Source organism: Callithrix jacchus, chromosome 14 (assembly GCF_049354715.1).
Source record: "Callithrix jacchus isolate 240 chromosome 14, calJac240_pri, whole genome shotgun sequence".
NCBI classification, from domain to species: Eukaryota; Metazoa; Chordata; class Mammalia; order Primates; family Cebidae; genus Callithrix; species Callithrix jacchus.
Window position 1 is genome coordinate 45452626 of NC_133515.1, and position 22457 is coordinate 45475082.

At 42.9% G+C, this 22457-nt stretch overlaps 1 protein-coding gene across 2 annotated transcripts in view; it reads right to left on the bottom strand.

Moving 5' to 3' along the window:
• The window catches only part of APLF (aprataxin and PNKP like factor), a 121678-nt gene extending 100334 nt beyond the window's left edge, over positions 1 to 21344 (bottom strand). For both annotated transcript variants that reach the window (XM_078349167.1, XM_054244880.2), the window contains exon 1: positions 20886 to 21344. The gene's annotated coding sequence lies outside the window, so the exon portion shown is untranslated. The remainder of the gene's footprint in view (positions 1 to 20885) is intronic.
• Between the last annotated feature and the right edge of the window lie 1113 nt (positions 21345 to 22457).

Consider the following 22457-nt stretch of genomic DNA (forward strand, 5'->3'; position numbering starts at 1 on the left):
CTATTCTCCATATAGCACCCAATGGGATCACATCGCTCCCTGCATGAAAACTGTCAATGATTTCTCAATGCATCTCAAATAAAACCAGAGCTATTTACTGAAGCCTCCACCATGTGGCATAGTCCTCACCTGTCTCTTCCGCCTCAGCTTGTTTCCTCAACCTCCTCCCTCACACCAATCCTTCGGTTCCTTGGCCATGCCAAGGTCTCTCTCACCCCCAAACCTTCATACATGTGAGTCCCTCTTTCTGGGGTACTTGCTCCCCTACTCTGTGCAATGCTGGTTTTTTCTCATCTTTCAAGTAGGGTGACCAACCATCCTGGTTTGCCTGGGACTAAAGAGACTCCTGGGATGCAGGAGTTTGAATTTAAAAACCAGAAAAGTCCTGATCAAAGTGGGTCAAGTTGATCACCTACGTTCACGTCTCTCCTACTGTACCAGTTCCTCAGCAAGACTTTCCTGGCCTGCTGTATCCAAAGCGACTGCTCCCCTGACCACCCTCCCAAGATCCCGTTATTTCTCATTTCAACATCCTGTTTCCCTTGTAAGCAGGACTTAGTGCACTTGGAAATTATTTTACTTTATGTATGTCTTTACTGGCTTTTCTCCTTCTCCTTCCCTGCTGACTAAAATTGCGGGGTGCCATCACACCTGTCTCATCCCTTGTGAGATCCCAGTGCCTAGCTCTGAACCCGGATAGAAAATACAAGAAAGGAAAGACAAAGGAGCTCCCCTAGTGTAGTGCAGGCTTACTTTTGTGAGGAACTATATAGTGTTTGTCCGTTCTACAAACTGCCATAGAATGCAGCAGTGCATTCCTTACAACCCTACTTCTATGCATATTTTTTTTCCGGGATTCATGTCCACTTTCTATGAAATTACTAACAAATCCTTTTGCTGAGTGAGTTTTGTGTGTGAATTTTCTTTGCTGTCCTCCCTTTGTGTTCCCTTCACAGTGTCAAGGAGTTCCTGAAGAGGTATTGATTTCTTTTAATGCAGAAATGCGTAAACCCCAAAATGGCTCCGGAGGCCAAGGCAGTGACATACAGGAATAAAACAGGCTCAATGAAAGAAAAATCACCTGATGGAAGTCATAACCAGACTTGCCTTATTTTTACTGAACTTATGGCAAAAGCACATAATCCACACACATTTGTATGACATTGCAAATTTTATTTTGCAAGTGAAATGGATCACAGATAGAAAAATTAAATATTTAGTTATCCTGAATGCTGCCAGAGGTTTTTTTGTTTTGTTTTTTGAGACAGAGTTTTGCTCTTGTTGCCCTGGCTGGAGTGCATGCAATGGCATGGTCTTGGCTCACTGCTACCTCCACCTCCCAGGTTCAAGTGATTTTCCTACCTCAACTTCCCAAGTAGTTGGGATTATAGGCATGTGCCACCATGCCCGGCTAACTTTATTTACTTATTTATATTTTAGTAGAGATGGGTTTCACCATGTCGGTCAGGCTGGTCTTGAACTCCTAACCTCAGGTGATCTGCCTGCCTCAGCCTCACGTAATGCTGGGATTATAGGCATGAGCCTCTGTGCCCGGCCAAGAGGTTTTTTTTTACACAATCTATGTACATATAGAAAAGTGTTGTTTCTTTTTTTAACTGATATAAGAGAGCAGTTGTTCCTCCCAAGACCCCAACCTTTGGGTTTCAGCAGAGGAAAAAGATTTAACATTTAATCCATTTCAAACCTTAGGCCAATGCAATAACAATGATTAAATATCATATTTTTGAAGAAAATGCTCATTGCCCTGTTTATCTGCCACCTTCTATGCTATTCCCATTCATAGTGGCACCTGGAGACAGAAGGATTCATGTGATTTTGTGCCAGGAGAAGTCACGTAACATCTATTTTTCCATCATTGCTATACCAAGCAGCCAGTATTGAGGGAATGTGTTCTCTTTCCGGGTCCACGAGGGGGTGGACTGTTTCTTTCCTTTTTTTTTTTTTTTTGTGTGTGTGTGTGTGTGTGTGTTTGTGTGTGTGTGTTGTTGTTGTTGTTGTTGTTTGTTGTTTTTTTTTTCTTTTTTTATTGCATTTTGGGTCCTGGGGTACATATGAAGAACATGCAAGATAGTTGCATAGGTACACACGTGGCAGTGTGATTTGCTGCCTTCCTCCCCTTCACCTATATCTGGCATTTCTCCCCATGCTATCTCTTCCCAACTCCCCACCCCCTGCTGTCCCTCCCCTATTCCCCCTAACAGACCCCAGTGTGTAGTTCTCCCCTTCCTGTGCCCATGTGTTCTCATTGTTCAACACCCGCCTATGAGTGAGAACATGCAATATTTCGTTTTCTGTTCCTGTGTCAGTTTGCTGAGAATGATGTTCTCCAGGTTCATCCATGTCCCTACAGAGGACATGAACTCATCATTTTTGATGGCTGCATAATATTTCATGGCGTATATGTGCCACATTTTCCCTGTCCACTCTATCATTGATGGGCATTTGGGTTGGTTCTAGGTCTTTGCTATTGTAAACAGTGCTGCAAAGAACATTCATGTGCATGTGTCCTTATAGTAGAATGATTTCTAGTCCTTTGGATATATACCCAGTAATGGGATTGCTGGGTCAAATGGAATTTCTATGTCTAGGTCCTTGAGGAATCGCCACACTGTCTTCCACAATGGTTGAACTAATTTACACTCCCACCAACAGTGTAAAAGTGTTCCTTTTTCTCCACATCCTCTCCAGCATCTGTTGTCTCCAGATTTTTTAATGATTGCCATTCTAACTGGCGTGAGATGGTATCTCAATGTGGTTTTGATTTGCATCTCTCTGATGACCAGTGACGAGCATTTTTTCATATGATTGTTGGCCTCATATATGTCTTCTTTTGTAAAGTGTCTGTTCATATCCTTTGCCCACTTTTGAATGGGCTTGTTTGTTTTATTCTTGTAAATCTGTTTTAGTTCTTTGTAAATTCTGGATATCAGTGCTTGTCAGATGGGTAAACTGCAAAAATTTTTTCCCATTCTGTTGGTTGACGATTCACTCTAATGACTGTTTCTTTTGCCGTGGCAAAGCTGTGGAGAAATAAAGATGTTCTTCGAAACCAATGAGAACGAAGACACAACATACCAGAATCTCTGGGACACATTTAAAGCAGTCTCTAGAGGGAAATAAATAGTAATAAGTGCCCACATGAGAAGCAAGAAGAGATCCAAAATTGACACGCTATCATCAAAATTGAAAGAGCTAGAGGAGCAAGATCAAAAAAACCCTAAACCTAGCAGACGACAAGAAATAACTAAGATCAGAGTAGAACTGAAGGAGATAGAAACACAAAAAATCCTTCAAAAAATCAATAAATCCAGGAGCTGGTTTTTTGAAAAGATCAAAAAAATAGACCACTAGCCAGATTAATGAAAAAAAAGAGAGAGAATAACCAAATAGATGCAATAAAAAACAATAAAGGGGATGTCACCACTGTTTCAAGTCCCCCTGCTGGGAATTCTTGCCCTTGAAACTAAGCAGCGTTGCTTAGTTTCAAGGGCAAGAATTCCCAGCACCATGCCCCCCTCCCATCTCTCTCCATCCGGGAAATTTAACAGTCTCAGTTTTAATTTTTGAAGGTGCAGGAAGAATCAAAAAGTCAATCACTCCAGTGGAAGTTCTAAGGAACTCCTTTCATTAGCCAGAGATCCTGGAGAAGGTAAGGGTTCCTCCCAGGTTAAAAGTCCCCTTCTTCCACACCCCTTTGGATTCCTTGTTTGGATCCCCTTCCACGCACTTTTTCTCTCTTGTGTGGAAGTTTTCTTTCTTCTCTTGTCTCTTTCTCTCTCTAAATAAATAAATAACTTTTCTGCCACATTTTTTGTTGGGTCCCGTATTTACTTTACAAGCTTACCGCGCAGCTGCCATGGTTCCCTCATTCTTGAGAGGGTGAGAGACCAAGAACCTACAACATTCTCTCGGGGGAGCTGTGCCTCCCATGCACCCCAAAACCTGGTTACAGTATCTGATGTTAGGTCTGCTGGAGTATAACTGGCTGATAGTGTCCCTGGGCTTTTTGCTGGTGTCTACTCCTGATTTATAGGTGATGCATGCGTGGCCTCTTCTCTATGAAACAGTAAGTGGAAGGGGAGGGGAGAGGAGGGCGTGGGAGGGACTGGCATCTCATGTTAATCAGGCCTACCCTTAGCTCTTGCCTGGCTATAGACCCAAATCTCTTCCAAGTCCATGTAGACCCACACAGCCAGTCAGTCTCCCTCTGATATCTGCTGTGGGGCAACCCGACCCTCCCAATGGCAGGGGTGATGACAAACCCCCTGCCTTTCCATCTGAAGCAGAGAGGCTTGGAGTTTAAATCAGAGCTACTCTCTTCCTGGTCACACCCAGCAACTGTCTTGGCTGTGCTGGTTCACCATACTTTGGCATGGAGCCTCGTCTCCTCCACAATCTCAATCTGTAAGAGGGAAAGCCATTCTGTCTCCAAGTTATCTAGCCTCCCACTCTCCATGGCTCAGAGGCTTGAGCACGACATATTGTTAGTGGATTGACCTAAGATTTTTTCTGTCCCTCCTGATTCTCTCTCCCTGACTTTCCCACAGCACCAGAACTGGGAGGGTCAGGTTTCTATCACCACCACCCTCTTCCGGCCCCATCATCTGGCAACCCAGCTGAAGCATCTTCTTTCCATGAGCTCCACCATCTGAATTTCCAGGTCTGAAAACAGGAAGCCCCTTCCCTCTCACCAATGACTGGATTGTAAGCCTTGCTGTCAAGCCCAAAGAATGTCAGAGTTGGAATGTTACCTTATTCTCTCTTACGTGGCTTCTGTAAGATCTGACTCTCCCCCAAGGCTAAGGGAGATTGTTGTGTACCTGAAAAGGCACAGAAATACTTCTCTGTTAGATGACATTTTCTCTTTAAGATTTCTTATTCCTTCAATTTGAAGCTAAAACCTCACACATTTTCTTCCTCACCAGCCCATCAGTGTTAGGTCTCGTGTTTCTTATTCAGTTTACAACACAAAATTTAGCCCTAAGTCCTCTATGTAGGAGAGAGATTTATTTTTATACATAGTGAAAACAGCTGATAACAAGTATAGGTACTTCCAAATATGGATACAATCTTTGCACAATGATTTTCATATCTAGGCTAACCACTCTTAAGATATTTATGAAATTCTGCTCTTCTAAAATAACTTTTTCTTTTTTATGATCTCGTTTAACAACTGTTTAGTAACTTCTGCTTTTTTGGTAGCAATTTTTCCACACTGTCAATATTAAGTTAGATGATAAAAAGAGTAGTCTTAACTAATTTTCATAAAGTTTGAAATCAGGCTTTTTTTTTTTAATTTAGCCCACAGCTTCACAAATATACTTCATACCATGATTTCTATTTTTGGAAACTGACTTCAGTGTAGCAAAGTGGGCCAAATTATTTGCCAGTTGATTTCCCTCAAGACACAATTTCACTAGGAATGAGTGGATTACACAATGTGTTTGTATAACCCCCTACGAATACCCATGAAGGGGTATAGTCAAAATGTGATGTGTTAAAATGTCAATCAAAAAACCAAGTCTGATTCAATCTTCCTGGTTATCTAAGGGAGGTTTAAAAAAATTATTTTTTTTAAATTAACATTTCAAGAAATCTCTTTAACATTTGGCAGAACTACGTCAATTGCTTCGACCACTTGTGCAGCCAATTTATTAAGGAGTGCATAAAACTGTGCAGGGACTGAGCAATGTGGCCATATTTAGTTTATAGTGATACATTCATAGTGTTCTCCATTTTTTTATTTTAAGGAGAGATCATTCCTGGTCACTGTAACAAACACGCATTATATTCTTGCAAAATATTTTGTTTTTGAATTTAAGTTTTATAACAAGTCCAGCATCGACACCAATCATTGCAGGAGAATCATCGTTTTCATTGATTTATATTAAAAAGCTTGAGACTTTTTCAAACACAGTATTAAGTAAATTAAAAAGAGGTCCAAAGACTGAGCCCTGGGTCACTCTATCTCCACGAGGCGGAGGGAAACTGGGAAGTAAAGAGAAATGCTGTAAGGAGGAAGGTAGGGACTAATGACATCAAGGGTTGCTCATAGGTCAAAGGATGGAACCATTATGCCAATTGGCTCTGATGGCTCACTACTCCACCATGCCACTGCTGCTTTCATCTCACCCTCAGGCCCTTTTTCTTCACATCTCCCACACACGCTTTGCTTTTGCCATACTGATCTTGATGCTCCTGGAGCAGACTACTGCTTCAGGGCCTTGCACTTGCTGTTTCCTCTGTCTAGAATGCTTTTTCCCCAGATGTCAGCATGGCCCACTCTCTTCCTTTAGGTTTCGGCTCCAGTGTCATTTTATTAGCAAGGACTTTCCTGACTAGCCTTGCTAAAAGAACACCACTAGCCACTGACCCGTGACCCTATTTCTATTATCTCACATATTAATGTCATAACTATCACCACATTATAGATTTATGTATTTATAATGTGATAGGCATTATCATTATTATTATAGTTGTGGGAGGGACTCACAGGGCTGCCCCTGGAGTGTCGTGTTCATTTGTGCAGGGGTTGGCTGGGGCTGCTGTGCCACCTGCCCCTCATCCACTGCTGCTATAGGGAAAATGCAGAAAGGAGGCGTGGCCAGGGGGTGCACTCCATGGAGCCCACAGAAGCGGGGGAACAAGCAAGAGCCCTGCCCTTTTCGAGTTGGCAGGACAGAGAGCTCTCCAGAGGCAACTGCAGTCACCCAAGCTGCAGCTGCAACCAGGGCACTCCTGTGCTCTTGGGCGTCAGGAGCAGGCAGGAACCCCACCATCCCAGGCACAGCTACAGCTACCCAAGCTGCGGCTGCAGATCCAGGCATCTCTGCACTCTTGGATGCCTGAGAAGCCACCCCCTCCTTCCGCTGCTGGCTAAGAAGTGCCGCTTCCACTGCCTGGCTTCTCCCAGCTGTCAGCATCTGCTCCAATCTAGGATCAAAGGTGGGGCCAAGCCCAGGTGCCATCACAGCCCAGCCAGGTGTGCACACACATGGGGAAGCATCAACACACCAGCCCCATGCTGCCTTGGCCCCCTCTGGACTTTGGACATTGACAGGCACAGGAGGGAGGCTGAGTGAGGGGCTGAAAAAAGCCCAATGCCAGCCTGCAGGTGTTCCTTGGCATGAACAGACTGAGCGCCATGAACAGTGGCAGGAGGCACACAGGATCCTGGGTAGGAGGGGGTAGGTCCCTGGCGAAGCCCCACTTTTAAGCCAGGGATGGCCTGAAGCCTGGGGGGAATTTGTGGTGCTTTTCCCTGGGCCTGCCAATGGCTGCCCATGGACCAATCAGCAGACACTTCATCCTCTCTGAGACCCATAAAAACTCCAGACTTAGCCAGAGTCAAAGAGAGGACAGAGAGAATGGAAAGACAATGGGGAGATGACGGGAGGACAAAGAGATGACCTCCCTGCAGAGAGGATCCACCCACTCCAGGGCCTTCTCTGTGCCGAGAGCGCAGAGATGACAGAACAACCTGCCAGCAGAGAGGTGGTACCTCTGTGCTGAATGCTAAAGACATGACAGGATGACCTGCCTGCAGAGAGGAGCTACCCTCCCTGCTGAGAGCTGAACACTCACGGGACTGACCTGTCTGCAGAGGGGAGCTACCCTCTCTGCTGAGAGCTGAACACTCATGGGACTGACCTGCCTGCAGAGGGGAGCTACCCTCCCTGCTGAGAGCTGAATACACTCACTGGGTTACCTGGCTATGGAGAGGAGCTACCCAATGTGGGGCTCCTCGGAGCTGCTCTGTTGCTTAATAAAACTCCTCTTCATCTCACTCACCCTCTACTTGTCTGTATACCTCATTCTTCCTGAACATAGGACAAGAACTTGGGACCTACCAAATGGTGGGGCTAAAAGAGCTGTAACACAAATAGGGCTGAAACATGCCCCTGCTCACCACATTGCAGGCAAAAAGAAGGAGAAAAGAGCTACAGCCCTTCAGGGAGCCCAGACCTGTGAGTTCCCTGAGCCAGGGCTGTGATTCCCTCTTTGGAGCACTGCAGCTCCTGGAGTCTCCAAGCTTCTAGGCCCCAGAGAGTTCTCCAGTGCCAGCTGTGGAAGCAGCTTGTGATGCACCTAGTCCAGATGCAGCCTCACAGGGAGCCAGCACCCACACCAGCACCTGAAGCTGCCCACCCTACAGCAGCAGCTGGCATGCCTGGCTATGTGTAGTGGCTGGACCCCATGCTCACTCACACACCCCTCATTACTCCATGCCTGGTTCTCCCTTGGCAGGCATGGGATCCAGGCCAGTAGCATGAGCTAAGTGCAGTCTGCCAGGCCAACTGGGTGGAACAAGCCCAGCGGGCCAGAGCAAAACTCAGGCAAAGGTGCCACTGGCCACAGAGGTTTCCAGCTGGTGAAGTGACACCCCAAGGATCCTGTAATACAGTGAGCATTTGTAGCCATCACCCCAGTGTGCGGATTGAGTGGAAAAGAGAAATAGTATGCCCTCACTAGAGCTTCTATATGCACAGACCATAGACTTTGGAACAGCATCGCTGGCATCTTTGTTTCAGAATGACATTAAAACACTGAACCAAGTCAAATAAGGGGACATTTGCAACTTTGCTGACTCATTTGTCAAGAATAAAAGAGTATACAGGCAAATTTGAATGAAGGCTGGTCACAGTGGCTCACACCTGTAATCTCAACAATTTGGGAAGACAAAATGGGAGAATCACTTGAGCCCAGGAGTTCAAGAGCAGTCTGGCTAATATACCAAGATGCCTGTAGTCCAGATACTTGGGAGGCTGAGGTTGGAAAATTGCTTGAGGCCCAGGAGGTTGAGGGTGCAGTGAGACTTGATTATACCACTGAATTCCAGACTGGGTAATATTGTAAGACCCTGTCTCAAAAAATATATTAAAAAAGCAAATGGAGAGAATGTGAGGAGAATTATCTGTGAAGGGAATTGGAAGGTCTTTTTACAATTTCTAACAAGACAGAGGGCCCTGGGAAAACATCTTTATAGAGAGAGAATGATTAGAACATCCTCTCTAATAATAATAATAGTCATAGGAATGTGTGTAAATATACAGGCAACAAGATAGTATCAATAAGTTGAATATGCCTGTAACGAGTTGAATGAGCCTTATTCTTAAGGCTTCCTGAAAATAAAAGCCTAACATAGTCATCCACCTGCATGGGGAGAATAGGGTGGAATTAGAAGTGCGTATAGGTTGTAATTAGAGGTTTTTAGTGGCTGACAATCACTAAGCATCTGTTGAAAGATTAAGTGAATGGTAAAATTAGAAAATTACAGCCTCCATCAAGGAATGCAGCCCTGCCAAGATCTTGAGACCCATTTCAGACTTATAACCTCCAGAACCGTGAGCTAATAAATGTGTGTTGTTTTAAGCTGCTAAATGTGTGGTTGTTTGTTACCACAATAGGAAACACACAATAATTTTTATTAGAAAGAATATACAATTAAGTGCAAAAAGTACATTCATCTTAAGTGTACAGCTTGAAGAGTTGTCTTCCACATGTCCCAAACTGTGACCTGTCCATCTGGCTGACTAGTTAGACATTGGGTGTTGCCATGTCTTCTCCTTAAGTTTGATAATTTGCTAGAATGGCTCACAGAACTCAAGAAAGGGCTTTACTTACAATTACCAGTTTATTTTAAAGGATACCACTTAAGACCAACCAGATGAAGACACACAGGACAAAGTATGAGGGTGGAGCTCAGAGGTTCCGTCCTGCTCCAGGCACTCTGCCCTCCCAGCATACCCATGTGTCCACCAACCCAGAAGTCCTCCAAGTCCTATCAGTTAGGTATTTTATGGAGGTTCTATCAGGTAGGCATGATTGACTAATCAGTGGTCCCCATCCTTTTTGGCACCAGGGACCGGTTTTGTGGAAGACAGTCTTTCCACAGATGGGGGTATGGTTTCAGGATGATTCAAGTACATTACATTTATCATTCGGCTCTTATAAGGACGATGCAACCTGGATCCCTTGTATGCTTGCTTCACAACAGGGTTCACACTCCTGTGAGAATCTAATGCTGCTGATGATCTGACGGGAGGTAAAGCTCAGGAGGGAGTGCTTGCTTGCCCGCAGCTCACCTCCTGCTTTGCAGCCCACTTCCTAACAGGCCACAGACTGGTACTGGTCCACAACCCCGGGGGCTGGACTAAATCACAGGCCATTGGTGACTGAACTCAATCTCCAGCCCTTCTTTCCTCTCCAGAGGTTGAGGGAGGGAGGGAGTGCTGAAAGTTCCAACCCTGTAATCAGCCATGTGATTCCTCTGCTAACCACCAGCCTCTGAGAGTTGCCTCATGAAAACAAATTCAGATATGATTAAATAACATACATTAATTAATATAAATAACAAAAGACATTTCTCCAGCCTTTATCATCCAGGATTTTACAAGGGTTTAGGAGCTATGTGCCAGGAACTGGAGATGAAGACCTAATACATGTTTCTTCTATTCTTTATATGTCGCAATATCACAGCCTCAAAAAGTAATCTCTATTCTGACTTTTATAAATGTTGCTTAATTTTGCCTTACTTTACACTTCAAATAAGTAAAATCATATGATTAATTTCTGCAAGTAGTAATTTGAAATAAGTCAGAAGTAGTTTTTATTCCTGGCAATCTTTCTTACTCCCTTAGCCCCTTCAGAGAAGAGTGAAGACCCCAGCTGTAAAAAAAAATTGATGTCTACTTTAGAGATAATAATTATGAAAGCCAATGTTTTTGTTATCAAGTGCCAGGTTTTACTGGGAGAAGAGAGGAATGTTGAGTTTAGCTGAGCCAAAGCTAGAGGAGTATGCCAAGCTTGTCTGACCCATGGCCTCTGGGCTGCAGATGGCCCAGGACAGCTTTGAATGCCACCCAACACAAATTAATGAGCTTCCTTAGAACACTGAGAGTTTTTCATGATTTTTTAAAGCTCATCAGCTATCGTTAGTGTTATTATATTTTATTTGTGGCCCGAGACAATTCTTCATCTTCCATTATGGCCAAAAGATTAGAATATAGCTTTGAGCTCATTTTCAAAGTTGACTAGACTTCCTGTGTCTGAACTTCTGATCTTTTCCTTACAGGCTGCTGAATAACTGCACAGACCGTTCGTCACTGTGTATGAGTCCATACACATATTATCACCAGGTGTCCTACCCAAACTCTGTCTATAGGAAAGACTGCCCTTTGCCACTGTCTTTCAAGGCCAATCCTGGTTTCAGATTTGCATTGCATTCCAACGGCTTTTCCTACCCAAATTCTGCTTCCTTCCTCCTCTATCTCTCATGAGGACTCCTTCCCCTTCTCATCAAACCTCTTCCACTCTTACCTCTGTCTCAGCACCTGCTTTCCAGAGAAACCGCTGACCTCTTTACCTTTTTGGAGGAGTCATGTTTAGAGGAATGGAAAAAGAGCTATGTGCATGTGCAGGGTGAGGCTGTATGCAGAGAATTACAGTAACTACTTTATGTCATGGGGTAGGCGATGAGAACTAATACAAGAGGAAGAATTCAGAATGAGAACAGATAAAACAATGTAAGTCTTCTCCTCTACTCTCAAGAATTTGGGGGAAAATTGGTAAGGCCAGAAGCTTTTCCACAGAAAGTTGTACAAGACTGGAGTTACTTTATTTGGATGCCAAAGCAAAGGGCAACCCAGAAGGCTGGAGAATTCCTGATACGGTGCATGCTAAATGCAGCCATAAGTTAGAATGATACATCTGGGAGGAGTATGAGTAGGAAGGAAAGAAAACAGCATGGATTAGAAGTGCAGACTTTGGGTTTGAATCCCATCTCTGCTATCCTACTTGGTTGTGTCACCCTGGCTAATTTACTTCACCTTTTTGAGCCTCAGTGTCTTCGTCTGTAAAGTGGTGATAACAAAATGAACTATCTCATAGGGTTAGGGTGAGGTTGAAATCAAACAATTCTTGAAAAGTACTTAACCAAGTTCCTGGCCTAGACTACATATTCTGAAAATGGTTGTTATTTTATTAAATTCTAGGAGACTCACATGTGTGTCACTTCCCCAGGAATAATGATAGTGGGCATTTTCACAGAAGACTTGCGAGCAGGTGGTTAAAAACCATGCCCACCCAAACTGTACCCTCTTGCCCCTTATAAACAAGTTTACAAGTCCACAAAATACTCCAGTATGCTATTCATCTGTCAGGGAAGGCAGATGGTATTAAAGAAGCAAGACCGGGGTTTTTTATTACTCTCTCACACATAGATGTGGTGTTGCTGTAGGCCAAGCAGAGCTTGCAGTTATAAGAACTTTCAAAAAGGGCTTAGTTAGTAAATGCATTAGAAATAATGTACTATTTCTACCCTGCCGGTACCACGTGGCATATTAAGCAATTTATATAACCTTACTCGTGGTTATACTGAACTCTTAACACAGTGTTTCATCAATGGTTATTTAGACTTGTGAATATGCTGCAATCAGAAACAGGGACTTCCAAATTGCTTAACCCCTATTCAAGGATAGTTGGGGGAAGCTCAGATTTTTTTTCTGGGTTTTTATGTTTTTTTATTTGCAGCTGCGTTATTGCAACAACAATCTTATTGGTGCTGTGAACTTATGTAACTAAGAGAAAAGGTATAACACCAAGTGAAATGTATGAGAGGCCCCCTGAGAACCTGCATTCCATTCCAATACCCCAGCTTCTGCTCTGTTGCTTCTCATCTCAAATCAAAGTCTGCACATCGTGTTCCCCTTTACCTAGGCCTCAGCTTCCGTTCCCTGATGAGCAACTTCAGATAAGGGGTGTATCTCCTTTCCTCAGTCCTCCAGGGTTCTCTTCCTGAACTGTCAGGAATGGTGAGTACCTTGAAGACAATAGTCCTATACCTGAAGTGGGTCAAAGACCTCCAAGCAGGAGCAACCCTTACACGGTGTTAACAGTTTGCTTAATTTAGTGATTTCTCACCCTGGTACGGTCCTAATACACAAGTATAACTGTTTTTGAGGTTTCATTATGAACCAGGAACTGTCCTAAATTGAAATATGTAAATTTTCACATAGGATTTTGAATATGCAAATTTTCATCATGATTGAATGTAATGTAATCCTTTTTTTTTTTTTGAGACAGAGTTTTGCTCTTGTTACCCAGGCTGGAGTGCAATGGTGCAATCTCGGCTCACGGCAACTTCCGCCTCCTGGGTTCAGGCAATTCTCCTGCCTCAGCCTCCTGAGTAGTTGGGATTACAGGCACCCGCCACCATGCCCAGATAATTTTTTGTATTTTTAGTAGAGATGGGGTTTCACCATGTTGACCAGGATGGTCTCGATCTCTTGACCTCGAGATCCACCCTCCTCGGCCTCCCAAAGTGCTGGGATTACAGGCTTGAGCCACCGTGCCTGGCCAATGTCATCCTTATATTTACCCTATGTACTATATTATTCACATGCCCATTTTACTGATAAAGAAATGGAGGCTATGCTAAGTAACTGGCTGAAGGTCATCTAACCAGGAAGGAGTCACTCTGCAGCTAACCTGCCTCTCAGTAATAACTCCCTCGAAGAGATGAAACTTCTGGGAGACACCCACAGCCATTATTCTGCTCCTTCTAGTATCATAACAGACCCTAAGAATGTGGCTGAACGTTGGTCTCTTTTTCATATTTGTCCTTAGTTTGTACTTCTGAAACAAGTGTGCAGTCTTTTTTAAAATCAAATAAAAATAAATATATATTAAAAAGTAAAATATATCAAATTAATCTACAAGTAAGATTTTCCGGTCAGTTTTTTTATTCCCAAAAGCACTTAAGGCCAGATGTGGTGGCTCATGCCTGCAATCTTTGGGAGGCTGAGGCAGGAGAATAGCTTGAGCTCAGGAGTCTGAGACCAGCCTGCCAACATGCTGAAACTCAACACTCACAGTGTACCAGCTGAATCTAAACCACATTTATTCCTTGAATGAATTATCAGCATCTTCCCATCATATTTTCAATTTCAACTCTTGCCCTTTACAGTCCTCTCTTCACAAAGCAGCCTAAGAGAATTTAAAAGTTGTCAATCTAACCATGTTACTTCTCTGTTTATAATCTGCTGATAGCATCCCCTTGCACTTAGAGTAAAACACAGACTCCTTCTCTGCCTCTGTGATGTCTTCTACCACTTTCCCCACAGTTTATCAAGCACCAGACATACTTTGCTCAATCTATGCACTTTCTCTTTGTATAGACTGGAATACACTTATTTTGTGCCTTGTTTCATTTTCATCATAGCACTTTTAATATCTGCAATTGTGTTCATCATTTACAGACTCTCTGTCGCACACTAGAATGCAATCTCCATAATAGCGGGGATCTTACCTGCCTTACTCACCTAGCAGTGAACAAACACCTAGTGGGATCTAATAAATACAGGCCTCTTGAACCAGTAAATGAATGAGTTAACTTATTACTCCTGGAAGCTACAAGCCAATTCTCTACTATATAATTCACTATAACAAACTTCCGGAATGAATAATTTATGACCATTGCTTTCCTTTTTTCACCATTCTTCCCCATTTTCTCTGCAGTGTAAGTTCTCCCTTCATCATTCTTTTGAAACTGCTGCCCTGAAGGTCGCCATGGTGCTTTAATGACCAAACAAAACCATCTTTTTTAATATCTCAGCTACCTTAACCTTTGTGCATTTGATGTTGCTGACCACTTCCCTTTTCTTGCAGAATCTCTCATCTCTCTAGGATTCTGAGTCACTTATTCTGCAGACCAAATCTTTACTAATTCTTTTGCTGGCTACTCTTTCTACTCCTGATCTCCATTCACAAGTCTTCCCAGGTGTCCTGACACAAAGCTGTATCAATTTATCAATTCTCCATATTGGTTTTTGGTGAACACATCCCCTAGGACTTCAGCTGTTACTTCTTCGCTTATGAGTCTAAATCAATCTGTGCATCGTCACTCTCTCCCTTTACCTTCAAACTCATGTTCCAAACCCATCCTCGTGCTATGACTTTCCCTTTTCTGTTAAGAAACTGCTCTTCCCAAAGAATGGAGACCACCTCTTAACTCTCACCATCTTATTGCAATCTGTAGATTCTTCCTTTGAAATGGTTCTGTTCATCCTTCTTTCTACTGCTGACACTCTTGTTACCTCCTGTAGAGATCTACTACAGAAGTCTACTAATTAATTTCCCCATCTCTTGAGTCACCTTTTGATATGGTTTGGCTGTGTCCCCACACAAATCTCATCTTGAATTGTAGTTCCCATAATCCTCACTTGTCATAGGAGGGACCCAGTGAGAGGTAATTGAATCACGGGTCAATTACCCCATGCTACTGCCATAATAGTTAAGTTCTCGTAAAATCTGATGGTTTTATAAGGGACATCCCCCTTTTCTTGACTCTCATTTTTCTTCTTCCTGCAGAAATGTGAAGGAGGATGTGCTTGTCTCCCCTTCTGCCAAGATTGTAAGTTTTCTGAGGCCTCTCTATCCCGGCAGAACTTTTAAGCCTCTTTTCTTTGTAAATTACCAGTCTTGGGAAGTTCTTTTGTTAGTTTTTGCTTTTTATTATGCAAATTTTCAAATAGAGAAAAGTGAAAAGAATAGTACCATGAACAATCATATCTACCTAGGTTCAACAATTGTTAATAGTTTGCTTTTTCTCTTTTTCTATTTTGCAAAGCCATCTTAAAGTAAATTATGGACATTTAAACCTTTCACTCTTAAACATATCCCCAATTATCACAACTAAAAAAATTAGCAATAAAACCTGAAGAACACTCCTACCTGGTTCTTTCAATTAAGGCCTGGCAGGAAGCAGGTGGTGTGCTGGAGCCAGGTAACCGGGGAGAGATGAGTAAAGAACAATTGACAAGGATGGACAATTAGGGAAACAGCTGTCACCAGCTATTGGCTTGCAGGGCAGAAGAAAAAGTTGGCCAGAATTCACAGAAGCAGCTGGATGGAGGTTTCTGGCCACCTGCCTGGAAGAGTGACTTGGGGTGGAGGCACAAAATCCACCTGAGCACCTGCAAGTATAAGAGAAATAAACCCCAACCTCTCCCTCTCCCAGGGGCTGCCTTCCTCCAGGTGCACCCATCAGCCAACCCATTGGAAACAAGGCTTCTGCTAACTAAGGTTGAACAATGGTGCCAATATCTCAGAGTCCAATGTTCAAGAGCAGGAAGCATCCAGCATAGAAGAAAGATGTAGGCTGGGAGGCTAGGCCAGTCTCACATTTCACGTTTTTCTGCCTGCTTTATATCTGCTGGCAGATGATTAGAGGGTGCACATTCAGCTTGAGGGTAGGGCTGCCTTCTGTAGCCCACTGACTCAAATTTTAGTCTTCTGTGGTAATACCCTCACAGACACATCCAGGATTTACTTTGCGTCCTTCAATCCAATCAAGTTGACACTCAGTATTAACCATCACAAGTCCACCCCTTATAAACTTGAACCCATACACATCTTCTGAGTTCATATATAATCTTCAAATAAAGACAATAATAAGGTCATAGTTGTACCTAACATAATACAACTGTCCTTTGTGCAACTGGAAATGCACCAATCCCCAACCCAAATACAATTACATAAAGTTAACAGTACTTAAATGTTGATGTGAAGTCAATAAGCCTTATGTCACACGAAAAAGGTAAAGGAAAAAAATGAAGGTATTTTCTAACTACAAGTGTACACATACACAAACATGTTTCAACAAAAGAAGGAGGAAATACTTAGGACAGTTATACAGTCCTCGTTTTGCAGCTGGTCACAAGGTCGTAGCTGGTATTGATGACCACCTTCTTTTACTACCCATTCTGTATCCTCTTTGCCTTCAGCAAGCACCTTAGCAGGTCATGGTTTTTTTCCTAGTGGAGTGACCCAAACCTTCATTCCTAAAGAGTCAGGTCTATTTGTAGTCCTGCCTGGATTGGGCTGTTGTTGTTTCCCATTGACCTTAATCACAGGCTGTGATAACACTAAGAGATGAAAAAAAAAAAAAAAAAAAAAATACTAAGAGATGCCCTAATGGAGCTCCTGTATTCCACGCACACTCTTCCTTACTTTTGTTGTGAAGTAGTAGACTGATTTCATCTTGATAGTCTGGGTCAATCACCCCAGGCAACACTAAACTGGAGGTTAAGATTGCCACCTGGAAACTTTGGGATCCTCCTACCTTTAAGTCAACAGGCTAAGAAGGGAAGTTCTTTATAGCAGCATGAGAATGGACTGATAAACCTTTCTCCAAGCTAGTTACACCCAGGCTCCTTTTAATAAATGGCTCCTCATTGCCTACAAAAAAAAAAGGCAAAGCTCAGGTCCTTTAGTTATTTTTTCAGCACAAATAGTGCCTAAAGCCAGTTTTCTAGACTTTCCTCAATATTTTCACTTTCTTACTTTTTACAGTATTTTCTAGAAGTGAAGGCATAATTCCATAACAGTGATCATCCATGAGGTTCAGTGGCATTAATCTTTATAAACAGATGCTAAGCCCCAGAGGGCAGGATGGGGTCTTCACTTTTCTGCACCTGTGTAACACAGCCAGCTCAGGAGATGTTCAATTAACATTTGTTTTATCGATTTCTTTTGACACAAAAATCTTCTACATCCATTATTTGCAGAGAAGAAGAATCAGAAAATAGAAGTGAACAATTACATTAATAAATGTGATGGAATCACTGCAAATTCTAACAATATTAACAGTTATGTGTATGATCAACTGAAAATGTTTCTTTTTTCTCTTTCTTGCTGACCAAAAAGTTTTTTTCAAGTGTAGATTAAAAATTCAACTAAATTTTCAACTGCAAAATGTTTCTTTTATCCTTAAGTACTCCCTTGGTTTCCCGTTTCATCTAATTATTACCTATTTGTTTCTTTCCCCACACAATCAGGTTTCTTGAAAGAAGAGTCTACACTCCTGTTTGCCTTTGAGGAATACACTCTACAGGTTGCTCTCACATTTCTTCAATCACCACACAGTGGACTTTCAATGTATACTGAACACATGAGAGAATGGATGCATAAGCCCTTGTTTCCCTGGGAATTCTCACCTGTTGTTACCACTTCACACCCACAGGCATGACTCTTCATGCAAAATTCCATTGTGACCTTTCTCCTTTGCTCCAGTCCTGTAGATCTCTAACTGCTACTGGGCATTCACTCCTGGATTCCTAACTGGAACTTTCAATTCAGTATTTCCCTATCTAAATGCATCATCCTTTCCCCTAACAAAGTTGTTCATTTTGTATTTGCTACACTCATCAATGAAATGACCGCCATCCAGGTCACTAAGTCCTAAACTGGCAGTCTTCTAGAATCTTTCCTCTCTTGCTGGCTTTTCCTGTTAAGTGGCTTTTGAATCTCTCTTACCTTTTTCATCCTATTCATCCCTTAAAGCTGTGCTCTGTTACCATCATTTCCAGGAAGCCCTCTCTGAACAGTCCATTTGTCCTCACTCATCTGCCCATCACAGCAGTTAGCAACCAGGGGATGCTGAAATCATTAATTTAGGAGCTCTCTTCTCCCCAAGAAGGATGGGTTCTTGAGGGCAGAGAGTAAGGCTTGGTTACCTTCCATCTTAGCACAGTTCTGACATAGGGTGGAGCTCTAAACATTTGTGGAGCTGTCAATCGAACTTAACTCCCACCTGCCTTACCTTCCCTGCTGTGATTCAAACCTAATCATCTCTCACCTGAATTATGACAACAGGTGTGATTGCTGTTATTCTCCCAGGGATGCCTAGCTCCAAACCACCTGCACAATGTGAAGGTCAGAATGAGCTTAGAAAACTCTAATATGAATATGTCATGGAGAGGCCCAAAGAGCAAGAGACTTGCCAAGAGCACACAGCTAATTAATAACACTAGGAAACTCTACTGATTGCCTATCACCAAGCCTTAAATGCAACCAAGGACCCCAATCCGGCCAATTCTATCCATAACTATCCATCAAAGATTTTTCAGAGTCAGAAGTTTGCAAAACTGACTGTTTATACTAAATTCCTTAAGCAGCAAAATAAAAGTTAGATGCTGCCATCCCTAGTATCTTCAAATGTGCATTGTTTCCCTACTGAAACACTGTTCACTTAAGAATCAAAGGAGAACTCCCTATGAATGTTCTCAAAGAAAATATGAACAAGTTCAAATCTCCTCAAGTGAAGTTACACCTGCTGTGGCGATCCCAGCACCTTACAACTTTGCAGGAAATGGGAAAGGAGGCACAGCAGAAAGCATGTGCTATTTATCCAACTGCATCACTCACTAACAGGAAACACATGGCCTACCTAAGGCAGGGAGTCTTCTGGCCTTACGACGGCCTCAGTAGCCCAAAGACAAGACAAACAGAAAGTTATTTCCCTTGTGTGTCCAGACATTGATGATAAAGGAAAACCCACACAACGATATTAGATTTGCTAATCTCCTGAATTACTACTCAACAGAGTCCAATGCAGAGAATGTGGAAAATTCTAAAAAGATTCTGACATATCCAGTTGTTGGGCATGGAGATGAGGGGTCCAAAGAAGAAAGGTAGATATTCATGAAGATTTCAGAGGATAGGATGGTGAATGAGTTCACTTCTGCTGCCTTTCTTCTCCTTGCTAAGTCAACTGGGATAGTGAGGGTATGCATAATGCAATAACAAGCAACCTCAAGCCCCAGTGCTTTAAAATAGCAAAAACTTATTCTTGCTCCATTATGCATCCATTTGCTGTTGTCTGTGATATCTACTCCATGCTTTTGACAGCCTCAGTTTAGGAAACCAGGCAGACTGAAAAAGGGACAACTGTCAGGAACCACATTGTCCACTAAAAACATAATGCAAGCCACAAATGTGAGCCACCTGTGTGAGTCTGAATTTCTCATAGCCATATTTTAAACAGCAAAAACAAGCACACAAAATTAATTTCAATAATATTTTTAATTTAACCTACTAGATTCAAAAATAGTATCTTTTCAACAAGTAATGACATACAAAAATTATTGCTATTTTACACACTTTTTTGTACTAAGTCTTTGAAATCCAATATGTCTTTTTTCACTTATGGCACATCTCAATTTGCACTAGCCACTTTCAAGTGCCCAGTGGCTACATGTGGCTACACAGTGGCTGTAGGGTGGGTCTGTATGTTTATAGAAAAAAAGAGAGCTCCAGAGGAACTTACACCTCAATGAAATGCTCAACACCAAACTGATTGTACTTCCCAAAACCAAGGGCTGGGAAGTACAGCCCTACCATGTCCCTGGAAGACAGAGACCTTGGGAATATGCAGTGAGCAAAACTTCAAGATGGCCACATTTGTCTTTGTGAATAATATCTCCCTATAACAACAGCTACTATAACAATTATGTTGAACAAGCCAGGCTCCTAGGAGGACATCAGATAAGCCTTTAATTGTTTTCCTCCCATAACCCATTCAAATCAGTTCTTTCCCCACCCCAGCATGGACTCTCAGGAAGCTTCTATCATATTTCCTGTCTCTCTTAGAAAATAAAAAGACTCCCAGCCACTTCAAGTCACAACACCATCTCGACCCAGTAATTAAAATATAACATTCCATCCAATACTCTGAATCTCATTTAGGGTTAAGGAGTCTGCCTTTTTCAAGTTGGGACTGCAAGTCTGAAGAAGCCTGTTGTGGGAGGGGTGGCTAATGTGGTGAGGTCCTCTCTATTTCCCTGTCCTGTGCCTGTCCCTGCTTCCTTCAGCTCTTCTAGAAATGAGGTAGGGGCAAATGGGAGCCAAGGGCAGGAAAGGTCATACTTTCTTGGTGCCAACCTAACCTAGTATTGGTCTCGTCAGTTTGTGGATGTTCAAAGCTGCCTTTCAGAGGAGGGTTTAGAAACATCCCTTCCACCCCCCGCCCCACCTCCACCCTCACCCCAGAAGCATTCAGATTCACTTCCCATGACACAGGCTACCTGTGTTCCTGTAGCTGGCTGCCTACGTTTCCTCCTTCAGCCTCTGAGGATAGGGTGGTCATCCCTTTTGTTGAGATCATACCACTGCTGTGCAGGCGATCCTCTTCTGCAGTATTTTCACAAGCCCCACAGGGCCTTATCCTGCTTGTCTGCGATGGGAAGCACTCACTTGGGCATCCTTTGCCCTGGCAAGACAGGAGCACAGACAGATTCCAGTGCAGTCATCTCCTCGGCCACCAGGGCACCAGTCAGCCACAGCCTCTGGCCTTTAGGCTGTTTCCAGGCATGATCTGCCACCAGCCTCCAGGCTACACAGATTGCAGTTGACACAGGTCAAGGTCAGAGTCCTTTTGAAGCACCTCACAGTCTGCTCGGGGTAAAGGGAAGCACCCTCCCACCATTCCCATGGAGGGGAAAGAAAAATTCCATTGCACTGCAACTGTTTTCCCCAAAGAAACTATTTCTCTAATTTTTAAGAAGCCTCTCACGGTTCTTCAGCCTTTTTAGATCTTCCAGATGGGAGAAGAGCTAAGAGTTGCAGAACTGGCTTTTGGCCATCCCTTTGCAAGTCCCACATTGCTTTGATGTGGGAGTATTTGCCACCTACAATTTGGTTCTGGTTCTTTTGAGAGCTTTAGCTGAATAGAGACAAAAAGAATCTCCTTTTAACATCTTGTTAAACTACCATGTATTGGATATCCACATTAGTGTCATTTTATTTACACTATCTTATTTAATTTTCACATGAACAGTGCAAGCTAGGTGTCAATATGTCAAATGAGGACATATCACAGACGCATATGCAAGGCTCAGAGAGGTTAGATAGGAATTGATGAAGCAGGTCTGGTATTTAACCTGCCTACAGATTATTAGATATTAAACCCTTCTGTAGAAGTAATAGAACAATCCAGAATCATTTAAAATTATTCAACTCCAGCAGATGATCATCTGTTAGTGTCTTCTACAGGCTCCCTGTCTGAACAGAAAGCAAATAGTGTTTCTGTCTTAGGGTCGGCTCTCCACCTCTGGGCTCACCACCTCTGTGTCACTCTGGCCATGTTTGGGAAGCAGCTTGGCTTTATGGGTTTGCACACATCAGAAACTCTATTTCCTCTGAGCTGCCTTTCATGCTGCTTCCCTCACCAGAGATGAGGGATGGCGCTTTAAATCCTGCTGACTTCTCCTGGGCCAGCCCCTGAAGAGTGCTGAAAGCAGCATGCATTTTCCCATTCTAAGGCCATCAAAGGGAACTTTTGTTTAGTTGAAAGTTACGAGAAACTTTCAACTAAACAAAACCCACTGATCAGAACTCCAAAATAACAGACATTGTCTTCTATATTTCATTTTTAAAAGAAAAGAGGCAAGTTACAACAAAGGAGGTCAATGTGAGAGCTTTGAGGGTGGGGAGTGTTTAGGAAAACAACTTCCTGGTGATGTCCTGACTCTGCTCAGACATGCCTCACTCCCTTCCACATTCCCCCATTTCCTCTTCATTCCCTGCGCAAGTGAAATTTGGATACGCCAGAATGCTTTGCAGATGTAAAGTTCAGGCTGAGATTTTTCACTCTTTGA